Raw genomic sequence first — 27,007 nt, forward strand, 5'->3', positions numbered from 1 at the left:
TCCCAAAGTATTTTCCTCGATCTTTTTTTTTTTTCCCCCTCCTGCTGATGATAGACTCCATTCGAGTGTGTGTGTGTGTTTGTGAGAATGTGTGTGTGAGAGAAAAAGAATTAAATGCTTAGCGCCTCAGAGGTCGAGTCGAACCCCTGGTGCATTTTCAGTCCTACAGTAGCTTTCGTCACATGTCGGCAAGAAAGGAACGCGTTTTGAGACACGCGATGCGATCCGGCCGTTTTGTACACGGATTCCTGAAGCGTGTCGAGCTTCTCTGAAGGCAAGCGAGCCGTGTTTTACATCCGGCCGCTCTTTCGAAAGGTCACCGATCCCTGAAATGGAATTTCTCTTTTGCCGTGGACTTAAAGAGGCGTGTCCGATGAGATAGCGGGTGTTTGCGGAGCTTTTTAGAAGAAACGGAGTGTGATATCGGACGTGTAAGTCAAGAACGCAAAAAAAAAAAAAAAAAGTACGCCATTTCTCCAGAGGGGAATCCTGAGGGAAAGGTTTTGCATAGAACCTTTTCCACTAGAAACACTTTATCAAGCTGGAAGACTGCTTTCAACAGCGAGTGTAAATCGATCACTTTGAACGTAAGATCACCCCCGAGTGAGTGTTTTTCTGCGAAAGGAAGTTTAAAATAAGCGAATTTAGCAACAAATTACAGCAAAATGGCTTCTGATTTGATTCGCGTTTAAAATCGACACTTTTTTCTGGAATCGTTCTCAAGCCACGGTTACATCACAGCGAAGTCTAGAAAAAAAATACAAAATCTAAATTTCTCACAGAGATGTTGAAGTGGAGAAAGTGATCTCTGATCTGAGAACATTAGGGTGGATGAAGTACACAACGCATGTACTTGAGTAAAAGTAGAAATACACTCATTAAAATAAGACCAGTAAAAATGCTCCCTTTAAATGTTTACTTGAGTAAAAGTACAAAAGTGTTTGCCTTCAAATTTACTTAAGTGTTCAAATGATTTATTATAACTATATAATGTTCCTATTATATGATTTTTGTCACAAGACTCAGTTTATGTGAAACACACTTTTTGTCCAATCAGATTTCAGCCTCTATGTGTTGCTATGTCAATCTAATCTGCCCAGGGCCTTCATAGTCAGTACTGCTGGCCCTCTTACCGTAGAGAATATTATCAATGGGTCTGCTCTTTTAACCAATCAGATTTGATATTCTCCTCACAGGGCAGCTCGCTGGCCCAGAATAGCGTCAGCATTTTTCCGTCCTCTGATTGGTTGGTCAAAGGGAAACTGTTACAGCCGAGTTCGACTTGCAAAACACGTGTGTATACCGCACTGCACACATTAATACATCTCAGTTAGACTTTTTTACGCCTACGGAGGAAGAGAAATGATTTGGTCTCGGACATACTTACAACCCTGAAGCTAGCTAGCGTGTCTCAGCCCGGGAAAGGGTTTGTTTTCCACTTCCAGACCAGTGAATACGAGCGGTACCACTGGATTACAGCCTCTGAGGGGCGCTGCACATTGAGTCTGCATCTCTGGTGAGTAGGTTGTGTTTTATTAGAATTTTTGTTTTTCTCATGTTATTAGACAAATATTGATTCTGAACTGCTCCAGATGTTTTAGGTGCACAGTTGTGGTTGTAGTGTAGAGGTTTGGAGTTTTAACCGGGTTTCTTGCTTTAGTAAAATGGTTTTCACCCTCCATATGTGAAATGCCTCTCGTTGTTATATTTAGTTTTTGTACAGTTTTAATGGTTTCTATAATTGCGACGTGATGGTGGTGGTATTAAGGGGTGGATAAAGTCGGGTAAGTCCTCACTAAAGGGCCAGGTACCGAATGCACGGCCCACCACTGTTGAAAACAGAGCGTGCGCTCGATCCTGATTGGTGGTTTGCTGCATGTTTGATTAAGTTTTTCTCCTCGTAAAATGGAACGACTTCACAAATGTTATTTAATTTTGATTTTGCAAAATGTGGTTAAGTTAAAAGTATTTGACTTTGAAATGTAGTGAAGTAAAAGCAAAAGTCTCCCCAGATAAAAATACTGCAGTAAATTACAGCTACACAAAAAAAGCTACTTAAGTGCAGTAACAAATTACTCCCAATCCGGTTTTCCCAATAACTAATATTTACCAAATAAAAAAAAAAAAAACGGTTTAGAACTAAAACCTAAAAACGTTAAACATCATAAATCTTGTTTTTTGGATTGGATCAGTTCTCAAATAAAATTAAATCCTAAATCAACTTATCAAGCCTAACTTCAGCCAAAAAATCTGAACATTATACACGTAAGTTTATATGTTATAATAAAAAAATAATAATAAATTGTTTATTTTCAAATATATTTGATTCAAAGAACCAAGTCACTAGGTAGGGGTGAAAAACTATTCTGTGCTTCTGGGGTGGAGCTTTGTGTAGGGGCGGGGCAAACTGATCATTGTTCTTTGGGTGTAGGCTGAAACCCAGGCTAAAATAATAAATTTTTTCAAATTTTTAAATAAGATGATTTTGCCTATCAATTTGCCTCTTCATAAAATCCAATATGGAGCAACAGTTGATTAGAACAGTGTTTCTTTTAATACTATCCCTTCCTTGTTTGCGGTTTTCGCAGGTCTGTGACGAAATTGTGCATGCTGAAAGTGTAACCATGGTTTTACCTCAAGGGGACGTGTCCTCTGGTCACCTCTGCCTCTCAGTAGGAAAGGTGTCCTTCTTCCTTGCTCCTGAGATATCAGCACAGGAATCCTACTGCCTCGTGTATCGCAGGTACCATTTTTGCATTAAGCATGCTAGCAACCGCATGTCATCCTTTAAAGTTTCTCACTCAGCTCTTGGTGGACGAATATGATATTTAAAACTGGAGAAAAAATGAAGATGTTCGCTTTAATGTCTCTCCTTCACTCTGCCTTGACCCAGTTCTCAATCTTCTGCCGCTCGCTTTTATTAATTATTTTCCCCCCACAAGCCTCTGGAGAGAATCATGCAACGTTCTTCGACACGGAGAACCCGGTGTGTGTGGATACACAGATATACGTCCAGAAAACTCCACTTCAGTCTGCTTTATTTAGTATCTTATCTGTGAGATTTAATATAAGCTCTCATTTGACATATGCCTGTCAAAACAAAAAAGGCGTGGCCTGAAATCCTCTGAGCCACGCCTCCTCCTTGACTACGCCTGACAGGCACCGAGGAGCACACACAACACTTCCTTTAGCACTCCGCATGTTGCCGATGTGTTCGAGTGGGAATACCCTGCTGCGTGGTGAATTAATGCATGTTTTGTGCATCACCCTGAGGACCGGCACTTTTTTTTTATTTGGTATTTTTTTTGCAGTGTAAAAATATTCAATCTGTCTGATCGACTGTTTCCCCGAGGCATCGCTGGAACATTTCCATATAAAAGGCTGATGAAACCCCTGAGTGTTTCCTGAAACGCTGATGTAAGCGATGTTTTATATCAGACAAAAACTAGACTCTGGAGAAAAGACGGGAAAGAAATTGTGTTTATTCAGTTACAATTCTGATAAAGCAGTGATAGATGACTACATACATACATACATACATACATACACATTATATATATATATAATCCACCTCTCAATACCCTTATAGTAGCCACGGCTATAGAAACCATCAATATATTATGGAGATGTTATATCAGAGCGCTACATCACAGACAGGAATCTCATAGAGACATTACTAAAGCAAGAAGCCCAATGAACACAATGCAACACGTCTCCTTTCACTGTAGCCACAACTGCACCACCCGGATACATCATCTCTAGCTAAAGCATCAATATTAACTTCATAAACAGATCCCTGTTTTTTCATTACGGATTTCATTGGAAATGTATAAACGCAAAAGTATAATTGGGTTATGAAAAAGCTTAAAAACAGTTTTTTTGGACTGTTTTGGGCGCTCTTTTCTCACAATGTCCTACTTTGCTTGAAAATTCGTCTTCTAAATGTATCTGCGACCAAATCAATTTCTTTTCCGCATTATGGAATGCCAAATTTTTTTTTTTAAATCCACAAAAATTGATTTGAGCTTGTGCAGTTTGCTACAAATGCGGATTGCGAGCTCTGACTAGTGCTCTTTCTGATCATCCAATCGAAGGACGTGAAAATGGCGCCAGAGAATCCAGAGGACCTCAGAGTGGCCAAATCGCAATCTGAATGGTTTTGCTTTAAGCAACATGGATTGTAAGTTACAGGACACCCACAGTGCACATTTTCGAAGTCCACAAGGTCGATCAATACCTTTGACCCCTTAATGGATAGAAATACAGAAACCGTATGACAGGGTGACAAGAAAAGTTGTTGTATTGTATGAGGAAGTCAGGTGTGGCAAAGAAGTATGTAAGGGTGGTGCAGGGCATGTGCATTGTATTGACAACACAATTGGGACGCCTGTCCACTCCTGTCCTCATTGCCATGCCACTGTGCACAAAGTTTGGGCCATGAAGATATGCTTGACATGGTTTGGAGAGGAATATCTTGCGTGGCCTTATTTAGAGCTGGATTGGAACACTGACTGCACCCCAGGTCTCCTCACCTCACCCTACATCAGTAACACCCTTGTGTCTGAATGAGCACAAATCTCAACAATCTAGTGGAACATTTTCTGAGAGGAATGGGAGAATTATAAAGGCTAATTAGGATTAATTGGGATTAATTGTGGAATGCCATACCAAACTTGCGATTGCAAGGATCGGCTCTGAGCCCTTTCCAGTTTGCAATAGAGATGGACAGGTTAACGGAAGAGGTCAGACAGTAGTCTCCATTGACTATGATGATGAGGAACGAGATGAAGGTGCAGAGGCTGTAATCCAGTGGTACCGCTCCTATTCACTGGTCTGGAGGTGGTGAACAAACCCTTTCCCAGGCTGAGACACTTTAGCTAGCTTCGGGGTTGGCCGACCTCCTCACGATGTCTAGCTTTCCTTCAAAACTAATTTTTAAGTATATCCGAGACCAAGTAAATTTCAGAGTGGGCTTTGCTGCCCCTGACCGCCTGCCACTGTAAAGCACTGCATAAGACTGGTTTGTATAGGAAGACAAAAGCCGTTACGCTGAAAGCATGTCTGGAGTTTGTTGCAATGCATTAAACTTGATCCAGATGCTTTGACCAAAATAGCGCACATTTGAATGCCTCAAAACACACCATGCCTACAGTTAAGCATGGTGGTGGCAGCATAATGCTGTGAGGGTGCTTCTAGAAATAAGGGCGAATGGGTGGAGCAAAATAAATGGAAATACTGCAAGACAACCTGGACAAAAGAACAGTCTACTTAAAAAAAAAAATAGCTTGGAAGGTGGTTCATCTTTTAGCCGGAAAACATGTTCAAGACCAAAGCCATGTTTGAGTGACATCATAGCTTTATTGTAGTATGGTGGAGGCAGCATCATGCTGTGAGGATGCTTCTAGAATTATGGGTGAATAGGGGGAGCAAAATAATGGGGAAAAAAAAAGATACTTTACAATCAGAAAAAGTTTGTCCTGAACTTCACCACTTAGAGACTCGAACGAGTCCTCCAAGAAATGATTTCCAAATGACTCTTATACAACTCCTTACTATTCCAACTCAAATATTCAAACCAAATCCTTCCGATGTCAAACAGGTTCGTAATGAGAACTGCTGATTCCGTCCTCATCACCACTGACCAAGTCAACCAGGAAATGCCGGAGCGGCTGAGTGTTCCCAGGTGGTCAGATAATAATCTATTGATCGGCTTTGCTGATTGCTCAAGTAGATTCATAAGACGAGTCTGTCAGATCGGAAAGATTAAACACGAAATCCAATGGATCGGCGTGTTCCAAACTTGATGCCAATTCCCAAAGGTCAGATGGGGAGGAATTGGGTGAAGAGGGAAAACTAATAGATTGCAATTACAAGAACATGTGAACGCCAAACTCATGCCTGCAGAAGATCCTTATCATACGTGTGGACAATGCTGTTGCTTTCATGATGGAGAATTGATTATAGAATAGAAGGACACTGTTGCAAGCGCGACCAACGGATACTTGTAGGGCAGAGGCTGTCGAGGTTCAGAGGGATAATATAGATTTTTGAAACTATAGACTTTTTATACAATATAGCGTTTGGTTTTGTTTCTAGCTAAACTTTCTTTTAAAAACAATTTTCAGGTAGAACTGCTGTTGGTTGTTTCCTAGGTTTTCCTTTTTGTCGTAAAACGCCTTTTCATTTTTTTTTTTATCGTTTCCCAAAAGCTGCTCATCCACACTGAAACGTCTGAAAACGTTCACGTCCCTGTACTGCGCGTGAGCAGAAAGTAAGACGATCCGAAGCGTCATTTACGCCCCCCGTTTATTTACTTTCCGTCTCTTTGTAAAGTAGCGGCGACGCCCAAAAACGCGCCACCGTTTCCGTCGTCCGTGCTGCGACGTGAAAATGGCGTTTTGAAATTTATTTTCAAAAAAGCTCAGCGGAAAATGTATTTATTAGTGTGGATATGGTCCCAAGAAGGAGAAGGAAGAGAAGCTCTTTTATTCCTAGAGCAGCTTTGAACATTAAGACATAGAACAATACACAATGATTCCTTATGTTATAAATATACAAGGCAATAAACAGAGTGTTCCGGTGAACTTTATACATTTATAAAACAAAATAGGAAATGTATAAAGGGACCTTTATACAGTAAAGCTGTTTATTTTTAAACATGAATGGATTGTTGCGCTGACTCGAGTTGGTCTGTTTCCTGGTTCTAACATCTACACTAACATCTCAGTTGAAGGACCAGTAAATCACATTTTTTTTAACTTTTCTTAAGCTAATAAGAAATGCGTTCTTGCTAGCAGGTTCAGGTTAGCTCGAGCCCATTTGCAAATACATGTATATAAACATGCTGTGACTTCGAGATCTTTCAGACTTTAAGATTACCCTCAGTGTCCTACATTTCCACAGCAGTTCTAAAGCAAGATATTTATGCCGCAAGCGCCTGCGGTGCAGTGCAGCAGGTTTAGCTACAGCATGTGATCGCTAAAACCATCAAGTATATATTATTAATAAATATTGAGTTTCCTCAACAAAGATTCGGCACATGATGCGTATGACGAAAAATTCCTCTGTGAGGAAAAAAACTACAAAAGTGGATTTTTTTCTAAAAGATAGAATTTACAAGGCAGCGAACGCAATAAATATTTTATCAATAATTCAATAATTAGAATTATTTGTATTCCATTTAGATGATTAATAGAAAGTCTGTAGGAATACAAATAATTCTACTATAGCTGCTACATCTAGAGCTGATTAAATAAATTATTTTATTAATTATTATTATTATTATTGGTAGTAGTAGTATTAATAATTTGTCAATTTTTATTCTGTACAGGTGATTTAATCAGCCTGACCTGAGCTCATAATTCAAGAAATTTAAAGCAATAGAATAGGAATAAAGAGTATCACCCATATGGGAGAAAAACTATTTCTATTATAATTTTTGAAAAAAAAATGTATCGGCAAAATAAAAATGTAAGCAAAATGGCGATTGTTGCCATAGTAAATTCTATCTTTTGAAAAAATCTACATTCTCCACAAAAAAACCCTCGTTTATTTCAGTATGCTTTTACAGTTATTACTCACAGAGAGCTTCATATTAACGCCAGCCGTCATCAGGGATCACTGCTCACACATACAGTAGCTGTAACTGTACTGGTATAGGAGCTAATTTAGTGTAAAACCGCTTGTAATCGAGGATTTGAGATGGTGTGAAAATGTGAGGATGGATGGATGGATGGATGGATGGACAGATTGATTTATATTTTGGGGGAGTTTATGAGAATTCAGGGTTGCGAGGATGAGGAAAGGTGTAAAGTTGTGAGGATGGATGGATGGATGGATAGAGAGATGGACGGAGAGATAGATGGATAGCTAGATGAATTTATATTATCGGGGAGTTTATGAGGATTCAAGGTTGCGAGGATGAGGAAAGGTGTGAAGTTGTGAGGATGGATGGATGGATGGATGGATGGATGGATGGATGGATGGATGGATGGATGGATGGATGGATGGATAGATAGATAGATAGATAGATAGATAGATAGATAGATAGATAGATAGATAGATAGATAGATAGATAGATAGATAGATAGATAGATAGATAGATAGATAGATAGATAGATAGATGGATGGATGGATGGATGGATGAGAGGTTGTAAAGATGAATGCATTTACACTTTTGGGGAAGTTGTAATGGTTCAAGGTTTTGAGGATGAGAAAAGGGGTAAGGTCTTGAAGATAGGTGAGTAGGTGTGCTTTGGGAAGCTGTGAGGTTGTAATGATAGATGAATGCATGAGGTTTAGGAATTTGCGAGGTGAGGATTTGAGATTGAGAGGATCTGGAAAGGTTGTGAGAAAGGGGCGAATTGATGTTTTTTGGGAAGTTCTAATGATTTGTCGAATGCACGTGGTTGGGAAATTTGTCAGGATTTGACATTGTGAGGATGAGTAATAAGGTTGTGATGATTCACCAACATATGTGTTATGGGATCGCCAAATGTACTAGGTGACATATAACCTGTATGCTTTAGACCTTTATTTAAAAACAGATTTTACCCTGTTCGAATTGAGGTATTGTTTTTTTTCAGAGGGAAAACGGAGAAATTACTATTTGATTGTGCTGAAGCGTTTTCCTGCACAGGAGGCCCCATCATGTTATAATGTTACATTATACCTGACAGCGAGGTTTTACCAATTATGCTGCTGATGCATTCTGTACAGACGGATAAGCTCGTGTTGATGGACCTCCTCCGATTTTATTTATTTCTTTTTTACACTTTGGCTTCATGTCAAACCGTTTCCTTGTATCTACCTGGACTGTTCGATTAACAGATGAAACTGTGTTAACAGCATGTATAATTTGCTGCCAAACTTCATTCTTCTTTAAGGCCTCATTGACTTGAAAATCAAATGTTGCGTTCTGAATGCACTTCCACCACCTCTCCTTCTGGAATTTTCTTCTTACTTCATTTCTTTTAGGTTGACATTGAAACCCTTGTTCTCACCTATGTAATGGTAGCCGTATAGGGATACGAGTCGCCGTTTATCAGCGAATCGCTAGTTTTGTCGGATGCACATTTGCAAACGTGCTCCTCGTATTTTGGTCTGACATTTGCTATATGAATAAAACTATTTTTTTATCCTGCTATTGATTTCCTGTAAAACTCCCACCGCTTAATTGAAACGCAAGCATTTACGAACAAATGATCCCCTGACATCAGTCAATATTGATAGAATCCCTCTATATAGCTTTACTTATGTTAGCAAACATTTCGAAATCCATGGAAAGTCATCTATTTCCTGTTGTCAGATTTTATTAATTTCCTAATAGGCCCGCAGTTTCATCTCCTGAAACTATCAATTTAGCCTCTGTGGGGCCAAAGGGGTGGGCTGGGGGTGTTGGTTACATCCTCAATGGGGGAGTTGAGCATAATGTGTAACGTGGGCAGCCTGCCTTTTATCAAACTCTTGTGCCAGAATTAGACATCAGGATATTCTCTACTGTGTGCTCCATTGTTTCTGTAAATTACTGTTAATTATAATGTTGCTAAATAATAACTAAGGGGCATCCAAATAGCGCTGAGGGTCTGTGTTTGAAATCAGAGCTATTTTAACCTGTACAGAAAAGCTGTTTACTCCAAACTCGCTTAAAAATTTTGAGGGTGTGAGGTGATGTGAATGAGGTGGTGAGGCAGTGAGATAGAGGTGGGAGGTTTTAAGGACAGGTTGTAGTTTGAGGTATTTAAAAGTTACATAAGAACAAGGGAAGCTGGGATTTTAAATGTGAGGATGAGTGAAGCGAATGTGCTAAGAGATAAGGTTGTGTAGAACCTGACATTGTGAGGATGGGTGAAGGTGTGAGGATGTTAGGATGAGGTAAAAATGACATTTTAAGGATGGGCGAAGGTGTGAGGATGAGGTATAAATGACATGATGATGGGTAAAGGTGTGAGTATGTTATGATGAGGTGGAAATGACATTTTGAGGTTGAGTGAAGGTGTGAGGAAGTTAGGATGAGGTAGAAATGACATTTTAAGGATGGGTAAAGGTGTGAAGATGAGGTATAAATGACATCTTGATGATGGGTGAAGGTGTGAGTATGTTATGATGAGGTGGAAATGACATTTTGAGGATGGGTGAAGGTGTGAGGAAGTTAGGATAAGGTAGAAATGACATTCTGAGGTTAGGAGAAGGTGTGAGGATGAGGTTAAAATGACATTTCGAGCATAGGTAAAGGTGTCTATGATGAGGTAGAAATAAAATGTTGAGGATGGGTTCCTCTTTGAGTCTGGTTCCTCTCAAGGTTTCTTCCTCATATCATCTAAGGGAGTTTTTCCTTGCCACAGTCGCCACGGCTTGCTCATCAGGGACAAACGCACACCATTCACCTTCACTGTTGTTTTCTGTAAAGCTGCTTTGAGACAATGTCTGTTGTGAAAAGCGCTATACAAATAAACTTGACTTGACTTGAGGCTGGGTGAAGGTGTGAGGATGTTATGTTGAGGTAGAAATTACATTTTGATGATTTGTGAAGGTGTGAGAATTTGGCAATTTTTAATATTAGGAAGGCAAGGTATTTTGGAAGGGTGTGTCATATCACTGAGCAGTTTATGATGGCTGATGGTCTGATTGTCTTGTGTGCAATTCTTTGCTTACTTCAGCTCAGTCTTCCATATCCCAAGCTATTGGGCTTCTTTGCTACACTCCTAGCTGCGTGAGGATGTAATGATGCAGCAAATTTTTTGTGACATCATAAAAAAAAAAAAACACGATTAAGTGCTAATTATTAAAATGCCATCATTTTTATTGACACATGCCCAGTCTATCTTTACTTAACAAGTCATTAGTGAAAGAAAGGTCAGCATGTGTGTTTGCTTCTATACAACACCCCTCCATACGATTTAATGAGTGCGTGTTAGTGGTCACATGTGGCCTTTTAAACGTGCTGCCTTAATCGTGTGTAATGAAATCTTCTGCTTGATCTGAGAGAGGGCCGCAACGGAGACGCAGCGTGGCCGCGAACAGTTTAATAGCCTCGCCAATTTTGCCTCCTCCACACAGCAGCGGGGAGAGAAAGAAAGAGGCGTAATTCATTGAGTGCTTTCGCTACACTCGCGCACGTTCCGTAATGGCGTGCTTCCTCCTTTCGACTTATTCCTGATTGAAAACACACGCCTACATGAGACATAATAACAAGAACCATAGAAACCGTCCTCGTATAAACACATGCTGAAAATAAAGTCTCGCCAACTTCCATTCGAAACAGTCACATCCATCTCAACAAAAACAACAGATTAATATATAAAGGTCGGCTTGCACTGAGCTAAAGATCTTTATCGTCACCCCACACTCACTATCACGGCAGAACGACGCTAAAGACGAGCCGTTGCACCGAATGTCCTCGCGGTAAATATATGATACGAGTGCCGTGTGTGAGTGAAAAGTGTCCAGCCACAAACAAAGGGTAGAAATGCATGAGCCTAGCATGAGCAATAAACATTTCTTTAAAATAACTCATTTATACAGAGATGCGGTGTTCCAGATTTTGTTTCTCGACACCGCCAAAGTGGATCAAGATGTAAATGACATGTAGACTTTCTGCTATAATTCAAAATTCAGGGATGAATATAAACGTGAAATTCTGGTAAAATCTGCCACAGAGACTTTTGACATACGGCGACACTGAAACGAATTGTTTGAGGCGTTTCTAACGCGCTTCAAGAGCGGAAGAACGTCACTGGACGACTCTTCGAACGTCACTTCGCCCTCTTCCCAAAGATGAAGATCGGGCGAAAAGGTCGCCGTTTTGACACCGTTGTGGAGGGACTTCCAGGACACATTTCAGAATGGCCACAAACACTAGGGTCATTTTATTGCTGTGCAAGGGGACTATTTTAAAGGTGATGGTGTATTTCTTTCTTTTGGCTTCTCCCATTAGGGGTCGCCACAGCGGATCAGCCGTAATCATGATCCGCATGTTCGAGTTGGCACATGTTTTACGCTGGATGCCCTTCCTAACGCAACCCTCCCCATTTATCCGGGCTTGGGACCTGCACTAAGAGTGCACTGGCTTGTGCAACCCTAATGGTTGGGGTTTAAAGGTGATAGTGTGTAAACATACAGAAGATAAATGAAGTACTTTCTAGTAAACAGAGCCAGTCTTGAAGAATTATAAATAAAGTATTTTACCATTTGGAAGCAAGTCTTTAACTTGAAATGATTGCCTGAATTTCTGGAAACATGTACCAAATGCTGAGTTTCCAAGCAGCAACTGTAGGCAGGGATTTTCCAGGCCCTGACTTCAGTTATGGATCTTGGTGCCTTTGGTTTTGTCTTCAGTAAGTAAAAAAAATAAAATAATTATATATATATATTTTCCGAATGTTTGAAATATTCTTGGTCTAATTAATTCTAATGGTCTAATTGCTCAAGTATTTTTGTGGTATAACATTACACCCTTAGAATCTATCAAAAATTACAATTGAGTCTTTTGAGGTGCCTCAAGTGTCAACTACAAAAAAAGGCAACAGCTTGATCACGGGGACAGTAAAATACATAAATCTACTGGTGTAATATATGTCGTTACTATTTATGCAATTGGTATTTTTTCAAATATGTATTTAAATGTATAACATCTATTCAAGTGAGCTTAATGTTCCAGAGCAATTTAGAATGTATTTTAAAGCAAATTCACACGTTCCCTGCCAACTTGCCAATTTTCAGATTTTTATTCTTTCTAAAATTATCACTTGTAGAGGTCAATATTGATAAAAATGTATTAGGGTAATTAATTTATGGAATGGTTTATTCCATCAAGCAAAAAACTTATTTACGTGCTATAAAAGATGTATAATGAATCATCTTAATGCTTTGTGATGAGTTTCTTTCCTTCTTTTGTTATACATTTTATGTATTATATTTATTGAAGTACTTCATCCAGACATTTATACGTACATATTTTTTGTCATTTAGTTTTTATCTCAATTACATTAGTTTTTCATTTTTCTTGTTTAGCCCTTTTGGGTTTTCTGCCACTTATAAAATATAAATTGTCCTTTTTTTTTTTAGTCTTGTTTTTGTATTGCGTATAATTTATTCTTGTGCAAAATAAAAAAATATAAATGCTTAATTGGGTTGAGGTCATGTGACTGACGTATCTTTTCTGAACCATTTGACTGAATCTGAGAAGATTCTCTATTCTCTATTAAATTTAGAATGTATCTTCTATCCGCAGTCAAGCTTTTATGCTGCCTTCATTATGCTGGACTTTGGATCGTGAGCCCTTCCTTTCATTCTCCATACACTTTTCTTCCTGTACATGTTAATCGTGGGTTCATTTATCCAAAGAACCTTGCTCCAGAAACGTGTGCAGACTTTTTCCAGCAAAGTCTAATCTGGCCTTTCTGTTCTTGAGTATTTTTCATCTTGAGCAAAAGTCTCTGTATTTAAATTCAAGAACGTAACACTTAAATATAGACTTTGAAAAATGATATGCCGACATTTTTTTTTTTTTTTTGAGAGAATTCATGACTTGGCTAGATTTTGCAATGAGCTGTCTTTTCACCAGAAAAATAATTCCACAATTTAGTTGTCTTTTATGGTCTTCCAGGCTTTTTACTTTTTGGTGCTGCTGAGTATTCCTCTTGTCTTTTGGCTTGGCACAAATGATTGCTTTCTTTACCTGCATAAATTTTCCATGAACCAAATAAAAAATTCAACACTTCTACTCCAGACTTTTCAATTCCTTAATTTGTGATGAAATGAGAAGCTTCCTCGCACCTGGCCGTAAAAACCGATGGCTCCTAAGTAGTCGGGTGTCTGATTAATTTTGAGCCAAACCGTGTGGCTGTTGGTCGTAAAAATATGAATGCAACCTTTTTGCATAAAATTAAAGCTGCACATTAATCGTATCTTGATTTTCTATTTTAAATTCAGCCATCTGCTTACTGGTCATTTTATTAGGAACACATGAACATCATGCAAAGAATCAAGTAGGTAAGGGTCTGCAGATAATGATTGCATTAAGCATGTGATGGGGGGGGGGGTGTCATCTTTGTGACTTTAACTCTAGCGATGATGGTTGTATCAGATGGGTTGAGATATTTTAGAATTTGAGAGTAAATTCTTTATATAAAGAAACCTGTGGTTCTTTGGCTTAAATGTCCTCAAGGTTGAGCTTCTGAGAGCCTATTTCTCATTGGTCTTACTATATCCCACCTAAGGTTTATGTTCATTATGCGATCAAGATTTTAAGCTATTTAGGACTATGTATTCCCAAGGCCCAAATTTCTGATGGTTGAATTTATCACTATTCTCCCAATATTCCTCTGTTTAAAGATATTCAAAGTATTTGTATCCCCTCACCAGTCAATATACTAAGAATCCCACTTTATCAGCTATCCATCAGCCAAACACTGGGCAACAATGCAATAAATGGAGAAGAATTCTCCTCCACAACAGAGATCGAAAACAAAACATCAGGTGTGTGGCAGCTCTGCGGACATGAGATAATAACGATGAGCCAGGTCAGCAGAAAATCGCCAAAGCTGACTCAAATATTCACTCTTTACAAACATTGTTAGCAGAAAAGCATCTCGAACACTTGAAAACGTGCTCGATGGGAACTTCGCTAACAGCACATTATATGCTGATTCAAAACATTATGAGTAAAAAAATCAGTCCTTGGGCAATATTTCTCATCAGGTTGCTGATTCAGCTGTTTTCGACGCACTTTGAAAGGAACTATACGATTAAATATTTATTAAAGAATATACATTGGCTTCAAATGGTGTACTATAGGGTTTTTTTTATATTTGTGTATGACCAGGCATGTATTCCTTGCTGATAAGGTTAAAAAAAATACGGCCCACGAGGTCCACCGTATGTGTGCGACTCCTGTGTAATTTCCGAATCGCAGTGAGGTCTGAAGAGCAATTCGCAATCCTCAGGCCGAACGCTATCACCCATTTCATTATTTACATTATGTGAATCGACAGCGTCATGCATTCCTGCCCTTGGGATACTGATAAAAAGGGACACATCTGTTCTCAGTAGCCTCGGGTGGAGACGCTCTCTTAGCAGAAGAGACAATAACAACAAAGCGAATGGGAAAAGATGTGAAATATCACCCTTCGAAACACTTATGAAATCTCCGCGTGTCGCCGTGGTGGGGGGGGGGGGGTTGTGATGAGGGGGCGCTCTTGAACGCGGCACAGCTGATACATGTGCTCTTGGAAACATCAGGGCTGAGCTATGTTTTCACCAGACGTGATGTCAAGTTTATAATTCCCCATGCTTTTAAGCCCTGCTGTCAGTCATCACCGCGAACCGTTAAACCGAGCCTCGTTTTCTGAGGAAAATCGCGTCAATCATCTTTAGAGTCTTAATCCGACTCGAAACGTGAGTTTTTCGCCCTCCTGACAAGAGATATTACTCGCGCCGCAGTGGTCTCTCTCGAGCACATTAGCGATACCGCAACGATTACAAGCGAAGGCAGCGCTTCGAAACACAAATCCCTCGCAATGTAGCTAATGGCTATCTTCTTAGCATTCATGGAAACTTGTGAGAGTGTAATTGCTAAGCTAGCAGCTATTATCGTGCAACGACAATTAAAGGGCACCTCATATTTTTCTTGTCATTTTTAATCAGTGCTCAAGCGCAAAGAACACTTTAAATGAACTATTTATCTGTTTTATAGAAAGCAGCCGCAGGGTTAGCATCTAGCGTTTCGAATATTTTCCTTGTGCTCCTGAGAGACTAGTTCTCATGGGTTCTTTGTCTTCCAAATATCACCAGTACAAATTGAAAGGATGCTCAAGGATCTAGTGTACTGTTTGATCTCAGGGCACTGTGTCCAAAAATGATATTTTATATATTATACGATAAATAAAATGTTTCCCTTTTTTTTTTTTTTTTTTTTTTTTTTTTTTACCTGCAAATTACCATCAAAAACGTGTTTCAATAACTGGTTTTAAGGTTGCCAAGTAAAAAAAATTCCAATAATCACACTTGTTCATTCAAATGTTTGTTTTATGTCAACACCAACACATTTATTTACAACCCAAAAACAAATGAATTATTGCCACACACTTTCCACACATTATCCAGTACGGTTATTATTTTTGGGGAATTTTTAAAAGTAAAAATACAAATATAATTGTTGCTCTGCTGATATCTTAACTGGCTCAGGAGGGACTTGGGTATTTAAGCTAATATTTGTCGCTTACTTGATTACGACAGCTATTTTCAAGTTTTTCTTCGGTCAGGCGTTTTCTTTAGAAGCTCATACGCTGGTTAGTCAGGCGGCGTTCCTGACTACGGAGGTATAAAAAAAAAAGGTTTTATAAGTAATCTTGTTTTTAGTCTTTAGTTTTTGCTTTGTCTCACTTTAGGATGCAATAAATGACGACGATTCTTAAATGAAGAGGTATTCTCTCGTTCAGAAGCTCTGGTTTTAGGATCTTTTTACAGAAGTTAAGTACAGCAACCTGTTTTAAAGCTAGTTTTAACTTAATTCGACTAAATCGACTGCTTGGAATGCGTGTTTTAATGCTTATTTCAAGACATTTGATTCCTTTTTCAAGAACTCTTACTAAGGTTCATTTGTTGACTTTTAAAAGCATATATTTATTTATTATATTTAGACGGTTATTTTTTTGCAGTCTCGCTGAAAACCCAATAGTCCAGTATTTGTTCTTTGGACATTAATCGCACAATGCCACACACTATATTCCTATTAAATTTCTCTTTTTCCTGCATTCCCAGGATCTCCTGAATTGTATGTTCTCAAGGCAAAATGTTCTTAAACTCCATGACCACAGAGCCTTATGGTCAAAGTCTTGATTTTCAGGGTTCTTTCTTTACAGGGTCCTGAAATGTCTTTTGCTTACAAAGGTACAGTCTCAGTATCCTTTATTGAGTTCTATTGCCAAGTTCCATGGTGCACAGTTTCCAGGGTTCTTTGTTTCAAGGGTCCTTAGGGCAAATATTCTTAGTCACAAAAATCTTTAATGTCAGGATTCTATTTCCAAAGGTGCTCTGTTTCAAGGTTCTTTGTTCCCAGGGTCCTAAGTTTCAGGGAATTAGTTCTTGGAGCCCTATTTTCACAAGACTGTATAGTCCCTGAGTTTGTTATTCTCAGGATTCTTTTTTCTCCGGGTCCTAAATTTTTTGGTCAAATATTTCTTAAGTCATATGCTCAAAGTTCTACAATCTCTGAGTCCTTTATTATTATTGGGTTCTGTTTCCAAGGCAGTACGTTCCAGGGCGCTCTGTTTCTAGGGTTCTTTGTTCCAATGGTTCTTAAGTTCTAGGCCATAAACCAATATTGTCTGAATCCTGTTTTCAAGGGTGCCTTGTTTTAGGGTTCTTTGTTCTCAGGATTCTAAATATTCTGGGACATATGTTCTCAAACCATATCTTCTTGAAACCATATGCCCATATTGCCCATTAGAGCCAAGTATTTTAAAGCCTCATGCTCACAAAAGCTTTTTAGTCAGAGTTTTTTTAATTTGCGCTGTTTGAGGCTATAAGGTCTTTAGGTTTCTTTGTTCCAAGGGTCCTAAATTCCTGGGTCAAATGTTTGTTTTGTTTCCAAGGCAGTGAGTTCCAGGGTGCTTTGTGTCTAGGGTTCTATGTTCCCATGATTGTATGATTCTGTTCATCCCCATTATAACCCAAGGGTAATACTCCCTGTATTGGGAGGACCTGATGATAGGAAAGACCTATGTTCTCAAGACTGCTTTCCCATGTATCAAAGTGTGCTATGAATCCTTTTTTTTTTATTTTTTTTATTCTATTTGGTCCTATATTCATAGGACCTGCAACACTATGTCCCCATGTTCCAAAAAGGTCCTCAGAGCACAATGTTCTATGTCCTAGATAGACTTCCAAAGGTACAATAGTCTCAAGAATCTATATTCCCAAGCTGCTGGGAATATGTTTTCAGGTTCTCAGGTTTCAAGGCAATTTTAAAACCAAATAATTATATTTATTAAATTCGATGCTTAAGAATATTATACCCTCGGAAAACTAATATTTCCAATATTTGATCCTGTATTTGTCGGACCTTCACCCTTTTATCCCTGTAACATTCCCTATATTTGTCTTTTGCTCTTGCTTAGCCTTTTTATTTCTCTTTCTTGCACTTTTCCTGTCTTATAATGTGCTTCTTCTTTAGTTTTTTTTCCTTTCCATGTTCTTGCTTTACCTTTCTTGCTTTTTTTTCCTCAATTAATTATTACCTCATTTCGCATGCCTCCTTTACTGCTTTACTTGTTTTCTTTCTTTCCTGCTTTTCCCATGTTTACCCTTTCCTCTTTTTCCAAGATTTCTTTCTTTCTTGCTTTTCCCATGTTTACTCTTTCCTCGTTTTCCAAGAAGATCTCTCCTTCCTTTCTTCCTGCATTCAGCTTTGTTTCTTTCTGTTTCTGCATTTCCCCTTTTTTCCCCTCTTTCCTGCCTTTCCCCAAGTCTTTCCCCATTTTCCCTAACTTTTTTTTGCCTCACCTTCTTTCTTCATTTTTCCCCGTTCACTCTTTTTTTCTTCATGTTCTTTCTTTGCCTTTCATGTTCTTTCTTTGTGAATTTACGCAATTTACGCAATTCACGCTTCCCTCGTTTTACCTGCCTCCCTTTCCTGCCTGAGTTCCTTTTTTTGTGTTCTATTCAGTCCTATAGTCATAGGACCTGCAACACTCTGTCCCCATGTTCCAAGAAGGTCCCCAGAGCACAATGTTCTATGTCCTAGATAGACTTCCAAAGGTACAATATTCCCAAGCTGCTGTTTTTCACAGGATCCTAAAATTCCCATGCTGCTTTGTTCTCAGGTCTGAGAATCCTGCAGATTTTTTGTTCTCACGTTTCCATTCCTGATTCATTTGCATGCTCGTTTGTATTAAGTAATATCTCTGAGCAGTATTTGCATATTTCATAGGTCTAAAATACTGATTTATGAACGTTGCCATTTTCGAAATGCTAAAAGCAAATGAGCAAACAAGGATAATTGTTGCTCTGCTGATATCTTAACTGGCTCAGGAGGGACTTGGGTATTTAAGCTAATATTTGTCGCTTACTTGATTACGACAGCCTTTTTGCAAGTTTTTCTTCGGTCAGGCGTTTTCTTCAGAAGCTCGTAAGCTAGTTAGTCAGGCGGCGTTCCTGACTACGGAGGTATAAAAAAAAAAGGTTTCTGTACTCCACTTCTGGGCTCTGTCCTAATTCTCCCAATTGTCCCAAAGGAATGGCTGCCCTCCAGATGCCTTCTCGTGCTTGCTGACTCGGCAAAGCTATTCAGAAGCTCCTCATGGGCTGAGGCGACAAGCAGCACGATCATACCAAAGTTGAAAGGAACCGATTGGTGAAAAATGTGTCGTATATAATATGTTCTAATGGAAACAAGTTTGGAAAGTGGGATAGCTCAGTGGTTAAGCTGTCTGATTTCTGCTCAGAAGGTCGTGAGGTTGAATCCCAATGCCACCAAGCTGCCACTGCTTAGCTTCTGAGCAAGGCCCTTAACCCTTAAATGCTCAGTTTTATAAAAAGTAAATTTGCCTCCTCATGGATTCACCATGGGTCTTTGTCTTTCCTGCCTTTTTTTCCCTCCGCCTCATTCTCTCACTTTTATATCATTATCTTTCTTTAATTCCTTTTAAATTTGCCCTTTCTTTCTTTGTCTTTTTTACCTTGTTCTAATTCATGGTCTATTTCTCTCCTTTATTTTCTTTCCTTATTGTTTTTCCAGCCTCATGAACTCATTCACTTCTCTTTCCCCTATTTTTCCTCTGCCTCCTTCCTTTTCTATTTATTTCTTTATTTTGACCTTTTTCATCATCTCTTTCCCCTTTTTCTTCTGCTTCATTGAATTCCTTTGTGTCTCCTGCCTTTTTTTTGTAATTTTTTTTGTCTCATTCTCTTACTTTCTTTTCTGTTTTTAACCTCATTCTTTTTCTTCTATCATTTTCTTAATCTCAATCTCGTTCTCCTTTTTGTCTCTCCCATTTTTTTCAGTTTCCTTCCTTCCTTCCTTTCTTCCTTCCTTCCTTCCTTCCTTCCTTCTTTCCTTCCTTCCTTCCTTCCTTCTTAGCTGTCTCACTTTTTTCCTGTCCACGTATTTCAATCTTTCTTTGTTTCACTGGTCTTTGGTCCCTGCCACATTCCCTTTCTTGGCCTCATTTCTTTCCCTTTCTTGCAACTTTTCCTCTCTCACTTGTTCATTTTCTTTCTTTCTTACCCACGTTTAGCACCTCACCTTCTTTCTTTATCCTTTTATCTCCATACATTCTTTTTTACCTGCCTTCTTTATTGCCCCACTTGTTTTCTTTGTCTTTCCTGCCTTTTACCCATTCACTCTTTCCTCATTTTCCATGCCTTCCTTCAACGTATCCCCTCCTTTACTCATTCCTAATATTTTCCTTACCTTCTTTGTTTGTAGTTCCCACCTTTTCCCCCCACCTCAGTTTCCTTCTTTTTCTCCGCATTCTCCCATTCACTCCTACCTCGTTTTTTTTTTTCTTCACTCTTTCCTGGCTTCCCCCCCACTCTTTCCTTATTTCCCCTACCTTTTTTTCCCACTCAGCTTTTTTTCTTCTTTTTAGTTTAAAATCTTTTCCCTGTTCACTGTTTCTATGTTTTCCCTGCCTCATTTCTTTCTTGGTCTTTTCTTTGTCTTTTCTGTCTTTTGCCCTATTTACACTTTCCTGGTTTTTTTTTTTTTTTGTTTTTTTAAAACTCACTCACCTATTTCTCATTTCCAATCCTTCTTTTTCACCTCACTTTCTTTTTTTATTGTTCACACTGCACCTTCTTTCCTGTCTTCTTTTCCAGCTTGCTTTCTTTCTTTGACTTTCCCACTTTATTCCCACCTCTTCCTTTGTTCATTGTTTTTCCTTTCATTTTGTCTTTCCCAAAACACTCTTCCCTTTCTTTTTTCCTCATTTAATCTTCCCTTGTTTTTCCTTCCTCACTTTTTCTTCATCTCTCCTATACTCTTCCGCTGCCTCACTCTCTTTGTTTTACTTTCCTACCCCCTTTCATTCACCTCCTTTGTTTTGCCTGCCCTCATTCTTCGTTCTCTTTTTTTTCCCCTGCCTCTTTCCTTCCTTTTTTCCCCCCTCTCAGAGACGTTTAGCACAGGCAGGCTCTGATGATGAAGATTAACAGGCTTCATAGGGAGGCTATAAATGACGAACAAACCGTTTAAATAGAAATAACTGTGAGATCAAACCGTGGCGGTTATTCACCTCGGCTCTCACTCACACTTATCACAATTAAACGTCGGCCACTCTAATAGCACACACACTGATACATACATTACAGAGGCCTTTGAAATAACTCTTGAAACGTGGAAATTTTTTTGTAGTTGGAATGGACCTCATTTACATATATATTACCCTGTTGAGTTCAAGCGATAGCATTTCCACACAAGTATTTAAAGAAAAAAAAAGCAGGAAAAATCAAACACTATTACAGATAAATAGATGAGAATTGTGTATGCATTGTTATCGCAAAACACACACACGCACACAAATATTCAAATTTTTGCCAAGCAGGAAAGCTTGATGTAAAAACATTGCTATTGCTGTGCTATCTGAGCTAGCAATCAGCCATCAGTAATTGCTAGCGCTAACCTGTTTGTTTACCTCAGAGATTAATGTCATGTCTGTTTTTTATTAATACCAAAACATTACTTATGCTGTCATTTTCACCTAACTGCCGAACAAATCCAGTTTGTGGACACGTCGCTAGGGCTAGAGCAAGTTAGCAAACAGTTACAGTTTGTCTGATAGCATTAGCGAGGCGGCCCCAGTATTTACTTCCATTTAACCACAGTGAGTTTCTGTGTAAATATGTATATACATACAGAGACCTTTTATATTTGTCTTTTATATTCTTTTATGGTTTTTGAGAGACACATGCATGTTCTTTTTGTTTATGGAACAAACTCAGTCATTTCAATGGTATGAAGGTTTCATCACTTAATTTTTTATGAAAAATCCTTCATTAGCTTTAATAACACACTCTTTACACACTCTCGAAATCTGGACAGTTTATTTGTCCAAACATTCAGCTGAAATACTTTCGCCATGCTTCTTATAAAACTAGCCAAAGTTGTTCTATGCTAGTTGGAGATTGTTTACGTTCATCCCAGAGCAGTTCAATAGGATTTAGGTGTGGTGTCTGGGCAGGCCGTTGCATGATAGATGACACTCTTCGCTCTTCAAATAACGCTTACAGAGCTCAGGCGTACGCTTCGGCTCATCGTCTTGTTGTATGATGATATCAGTTCAAATTAGCTGCAGTCCAGACGGAATTGCATGGTGTTAAAGTATGAAATGGTTGCTTTTCCTTTGGTTCCTTGGTTGGTTCCTTTCAGTTTCCGGAATGAGTTTCCAACTTTCCCAGCACATAAACAATCCCAAACCTATAACCTGAATGTTTGATAGTAGGGGAAGAGACAGTCTGCTAACATCTTCTCTCCTGGTCTTCTGTTTGAGCGAAAAATTTACTCATTTTCCTCAGAACTTCTAGTCATACACTTTTCAATTTGTATGTTTCTGACTTTGTTACATAGAAACAAAAAAGGAAATGCGTTTGTCTTAACTTGCTCAGCTTTTAATGGCACCACAAATGGTCTGTTGTAACTATCAGCTCTTAGCATACAAAAATGGAGGACAAGAACTCCAACTCCCAACACCGCACACACTTTTCCACTTCAATTTGCCCTCATACTGATTGAGCATAGGTGTTAGCAATTATACACACTCTCTCACACGTATACATTTAAAGACATGTTCATTTACAAACTCAAGGCAAGTAACGCATTTAATCCTCTGCATTTTAGTTCCACATTGTTTTCTAATGCCTGTTCCGTGTTTATGGCCTTGAATAATGACAATACGGTCTTGAATGCATACACGACAGTAATAGTAACAATCACAGTCATCAGCTAGCTTCTATAATCCAGCGTTAGTGTGAATCTAATCTTCCTCACATGTTTTTAAAGACACCACAGAGAACATTTCCTCCAATCAGAGAAATATTCATTGTAGTTTGAGAACAGGGCATAATAAAAGAATCTTATTTTCAAACAACCATGGTAAAGTTTTACCTCAGAGTTTAGGGTGTTTGAATCATAATAATGAGGTTATCAGTTCAAATCCCAGCACCAAATGTGGCTGCCATTGTTGGGCCCTTTAGCAAGGCCTATAAGTCACTTGTTTGGGTGTATAAGTGAGATAATAAGTTCTCTGGATAAAGATGTCTGCCAAATGCTGATGATGTAAGTTTTATGGCATTAAAAGTTTAAAATATAAGCATTGAGTTACTCTTAAATTGATTTCTTTATACATTTTCTCAAATATTGTATTGCCTTGTATTTTACAATCTTGATTCACAGAGTAGCATTTTAATTGGATCCGCATATGAAAATAAAGACCGGAAACTTGAAACAAATGACAATTCGACATAAAGTAAGACCCAGATCATCGAAAATGCTTCACATCACTTCATATCAGGTAAGAACTTGTCTTTCGTTCATACGGTTTGGTAACGTGACAAAGGATTTCTCATGTCAGAAAATGGGGAACAAGTTAATTGATTGCTAATGATGCTATGCTAACTTTTTTGCGTATACTGTAAGTTAGCTAACCGGAGACTAAACATAAAGGAAACGGTGTCATCCTGTGTTTGTGTTTGCACTAGCTAACTTTTATCAATTAAACAGATAGCCCGTGAGTTAAGTAGCTGTTGCTGTACAAATAGTTATTTTTGCTTACTGAAATACAAACGTATATACATCTTCATGGCTAACTGTTCAGACACAGGTGAGTCACGTGTCACAGGTGAGTCAATTTTTGTACTCGACGGCCAATCCGGTTCCGTCCATTAAAGTTGACTTTCTCAAATAACATTTGCAGTCCTGTAACTTAGATCGTCAGAAAAAAAATGGGATTTCGACCAGTCATTGTTTAAAAACTTGCTAACAAATCTAAGCGTTAGTAATGCGGTCAGAAACATCTTTCTGCCTCCACCTAAGCTCCACCCACAAACAAAAACAAATAAACGTCACAATGTTAACTTACTGATAGAGAGTCTGAAATGAGACGGGCTGTTTGGTTACGTGAATCAAAACGAACACGTACGCACAAGGCTACGCAAACAAAGACTCTAACGCAGGAGTTGGCTAGCACAAGAAATCGCTGAAAAGTGACTAATATTTTCTTTTTTATTAAAATGTTAAAATGTATACATTAAATGCCCTCATCACTAAAATCAGTAAGAGAAGATATTAAGCATTAATGCTTTCTGGTTTTTGTGGGTTTTGTGATCGAGACAGCCCTAAAAATCTTTGCAAACATCGTGGAAGTCTGATTAGCTTGCAAACAAATGTGTGTATATATAAAGGTTTTACATTGTATTTTTTTGCCCCAAAATTAGCAAAGATTAATGGTAGTCAGTTCACTAGGTTAGCATTAGCTTGGCTAATCAATATCCAGTTGATTTCTGTTTTTATCCAGTGTCTAATTTTAATGTAATTAGCTTGTTAGTGGAGTTTCAGCACATATGAAATAAAACTTTCTTTTTTGCCTTGCAACAATTTTTTTTTTTTTATATGTTGAAACAAAGCGCTGAATTTTTACCGCATGACTCTTTAACCCGGCCCATATGGCGCCGTTTTTGCAGCGCAAGCACAACGTTTCACAATGGGAAGTTTTTAAAGAATATTGTGAGGTAGCATTTGGCCTGTTAGCTGGTATATATATATACTGTATATATGTGTGTATGTGTGTGTGTGTGTGTGTGTGTGTGTGTGTGTGTTTATTTGAGGGTGTCCAGTGTCGAGAAAAGCTTTCAAGTAGGCTAACTACGCGATGATAAAGCATCACAAAAGGGAAGTCAATATTTGTGCATGCGTGTTTAGGCTACATAAAAAGCTAATCAGTCACAAAAGCCGTACAGTCCATTGTTCCTCTTTCTAAATGTAGGCCAAGTTCTCCAGCGTGTGTTTATTCCACACGTTAAGATAAAAAGCAGTCACTTTCACTCGGCCGTATCTCATTTCTCAAATCTAATTCACTTCCTTAATGCACTCGGTAGCCACCGGCTTCCCATTTGGCAGCTGTCCAAACCCGAGCACTTTGCTAATGAGACTCTCGGCTCTTACGGCGTCCGGCAAAAAAAAAAAAAAAAACACTTTAAATATCTGCCTACCGCCTACCAAAAACTGACGCTAATTAGCAGCGAGCGGAGGCCGTGGAGGTGAGAACGGCTCCGTGGGCTCGTATAATTACAGAGTTTTAATCCAGGTCAGTGGGTACGAGCGCTGCTTTAAATGCCACTGTTTGACGGGAGCAGTTAGCATTAGCAGCTTGTCACGCTCACGGAGCGGATTCAAAGTTGTGTTATTGTTATTGGTATATAGAGTTACTCAAAGTATTAGCGGTATAGCGAGGACACACCAGGTGACCCTGAGCTGCAACCTGCTTCCTATTGGCTGAAATCGCTCAAATGGTTACCTCACACAATGTTAACACACCATTAGATTGTTACATTTTACTATTATGATCCATCGGTTTTTAGAGAGAGGTTTAAGCTCAGTGTTGGACTTGTGATCAGAAGGTTGAGAGTTTACATCCCAGCATAATCAAGTTGCCATAGATGGGCCCTTAAGCAAGGCCCTCAACTGCTCAGTTGAATAAATGTGATAATTGTACATCATTCTGGAAAAATCTGGCAGAAATTCTCTAAATTAGCAACAACATATTTTGTCCTAATGTTGGTGTGCTATCTTAAAATGAACTAGCTATATTTTAGTCATAGCTACTGTAGCTAGCGGGCTCTGCACAAGATGATCTAAAATAGATGTATGATCTTTGCACAATTGACGGTACAATTCTGAACGACGTAGTAAAAACTGACTTAAATAGCGTATATTCTGAAAAAAAAAAACGACATTGGTTTGATTCTTATCTGCTAGCTTGCTATCAAAACTACAATACGCTATATGGACAAAAGTACTAGGACACCAGACTTTTCCAGCCATATGTGGTTCTTCTCCAAACAGTTACCACAATATTGGAAAAACACAATTGTATGACACGTTTGGATGTGGTCGCTTGAAATCTTTCCACTAGGAGAACCAAACCTGTTCCAACATAACACAATGCAAGCTCCATGAAGATCACGTTACATGGGTTGGAGTGGAAGATCTCCTGATACAGAGCTCCAAACACCTTTATGCCTCTATAAGTACATGGCTTTTCTCACACCCTTGTGGCTGAATGAGCACAAATCTAAACTCCAAAGTCTAGAGGAACATCTTCCTAGAAGAGTGGAGGTTATAGTTTACAGTATAAGAGCAATTTGAAACTAGCTGTAAAATAGGAGGTTTAAAATTCACATATGAAACTTCATAATCAGGCTTCCACAAACTTTTTTTTGATATTTTGTATCTAGTTATATTAAATACACATATTAGGGTTGTAACTGTACACAAAAAAATTCATGGTTTGGTACATACCATAGTTTTTAAGTCACGGTTCAGTTACATTTCGATTAACGATGATCAACATTTGAACAGTTTTCAGATTTTACATTATTTTTAAACATTATATTAATTATACAAAACATTATACAAATTAAATAGAATAAATCAAATTAATGCAATACAGTTTTTATTTTATTGATTAAATTAGCTCAATTTAAATTTCATAAATAAAATTTAATAAATGAAAAAAATGGTTTACATTTGTTAGACCCTATTTGGGTAATACAGGTGTCTTTTTTACTTTTATATAATAATTTTTTTATAAAGATATGTTTCTCTTAGCTAGTTATTATAGCACACTTTAACAAATGTTTTCATTCCTTCCATAATTCAATACACGTAATTGTCAGGATTTCATTTAAAAAAAATAAATTTTAAAAGCAAACGCTAAAGAAACAAAAATGGAAGCGGCGGCTATTTCATGTATACGCGAAAAGGCGATCTACAAATCTTATTTCCGGTACG

At 38.4% G+C, this 27,007-nt stretch overlaps 1 protein-coding gene across 3 annotated transcripts in view; it reads left to right on the top strand.

Annotated features, from left to right (window-relative positions):
* Nucleotides 1-27,007, top strand: part of slitrk5 (SLIT and NTRK like family member 5) — a 293,958-nt gene that overhangs the window by 193,577 nt on the left and 73,374 nt on the right. Inside the window, exons 1-2 of one of the 3 annotated variants that reach the window (XM_083522307.1) lie at nucleotides 22,850-22,961; nucleotides 23,393-23,510. The gene's annotated coding sequence lies outside the window, so the exon portion shown is untranslated. Of the gene's footprint in view, nucleotides 1-22,849; nucleotides 22,962-23,231; nucleotides 23,276-23,392; nucleotides 23,511-27,007 lie in introns of those variants that run through there. The other 2 variants (XM_083522309.1, XM_083522308.1) reach the window with 2 other exon arrangements.

This window comes from Silurus aristotelis, assembly GCF_946808225.1.
Source record: "Silurus aristotelis genome assembly, chromosome: 20".
Taxonomy (NCBI): Eukaryota; Metazoa; Chordata; class Actinopteri; order Siluriformes; family Siluridae; genus Silurus; species Silurus aristotelis.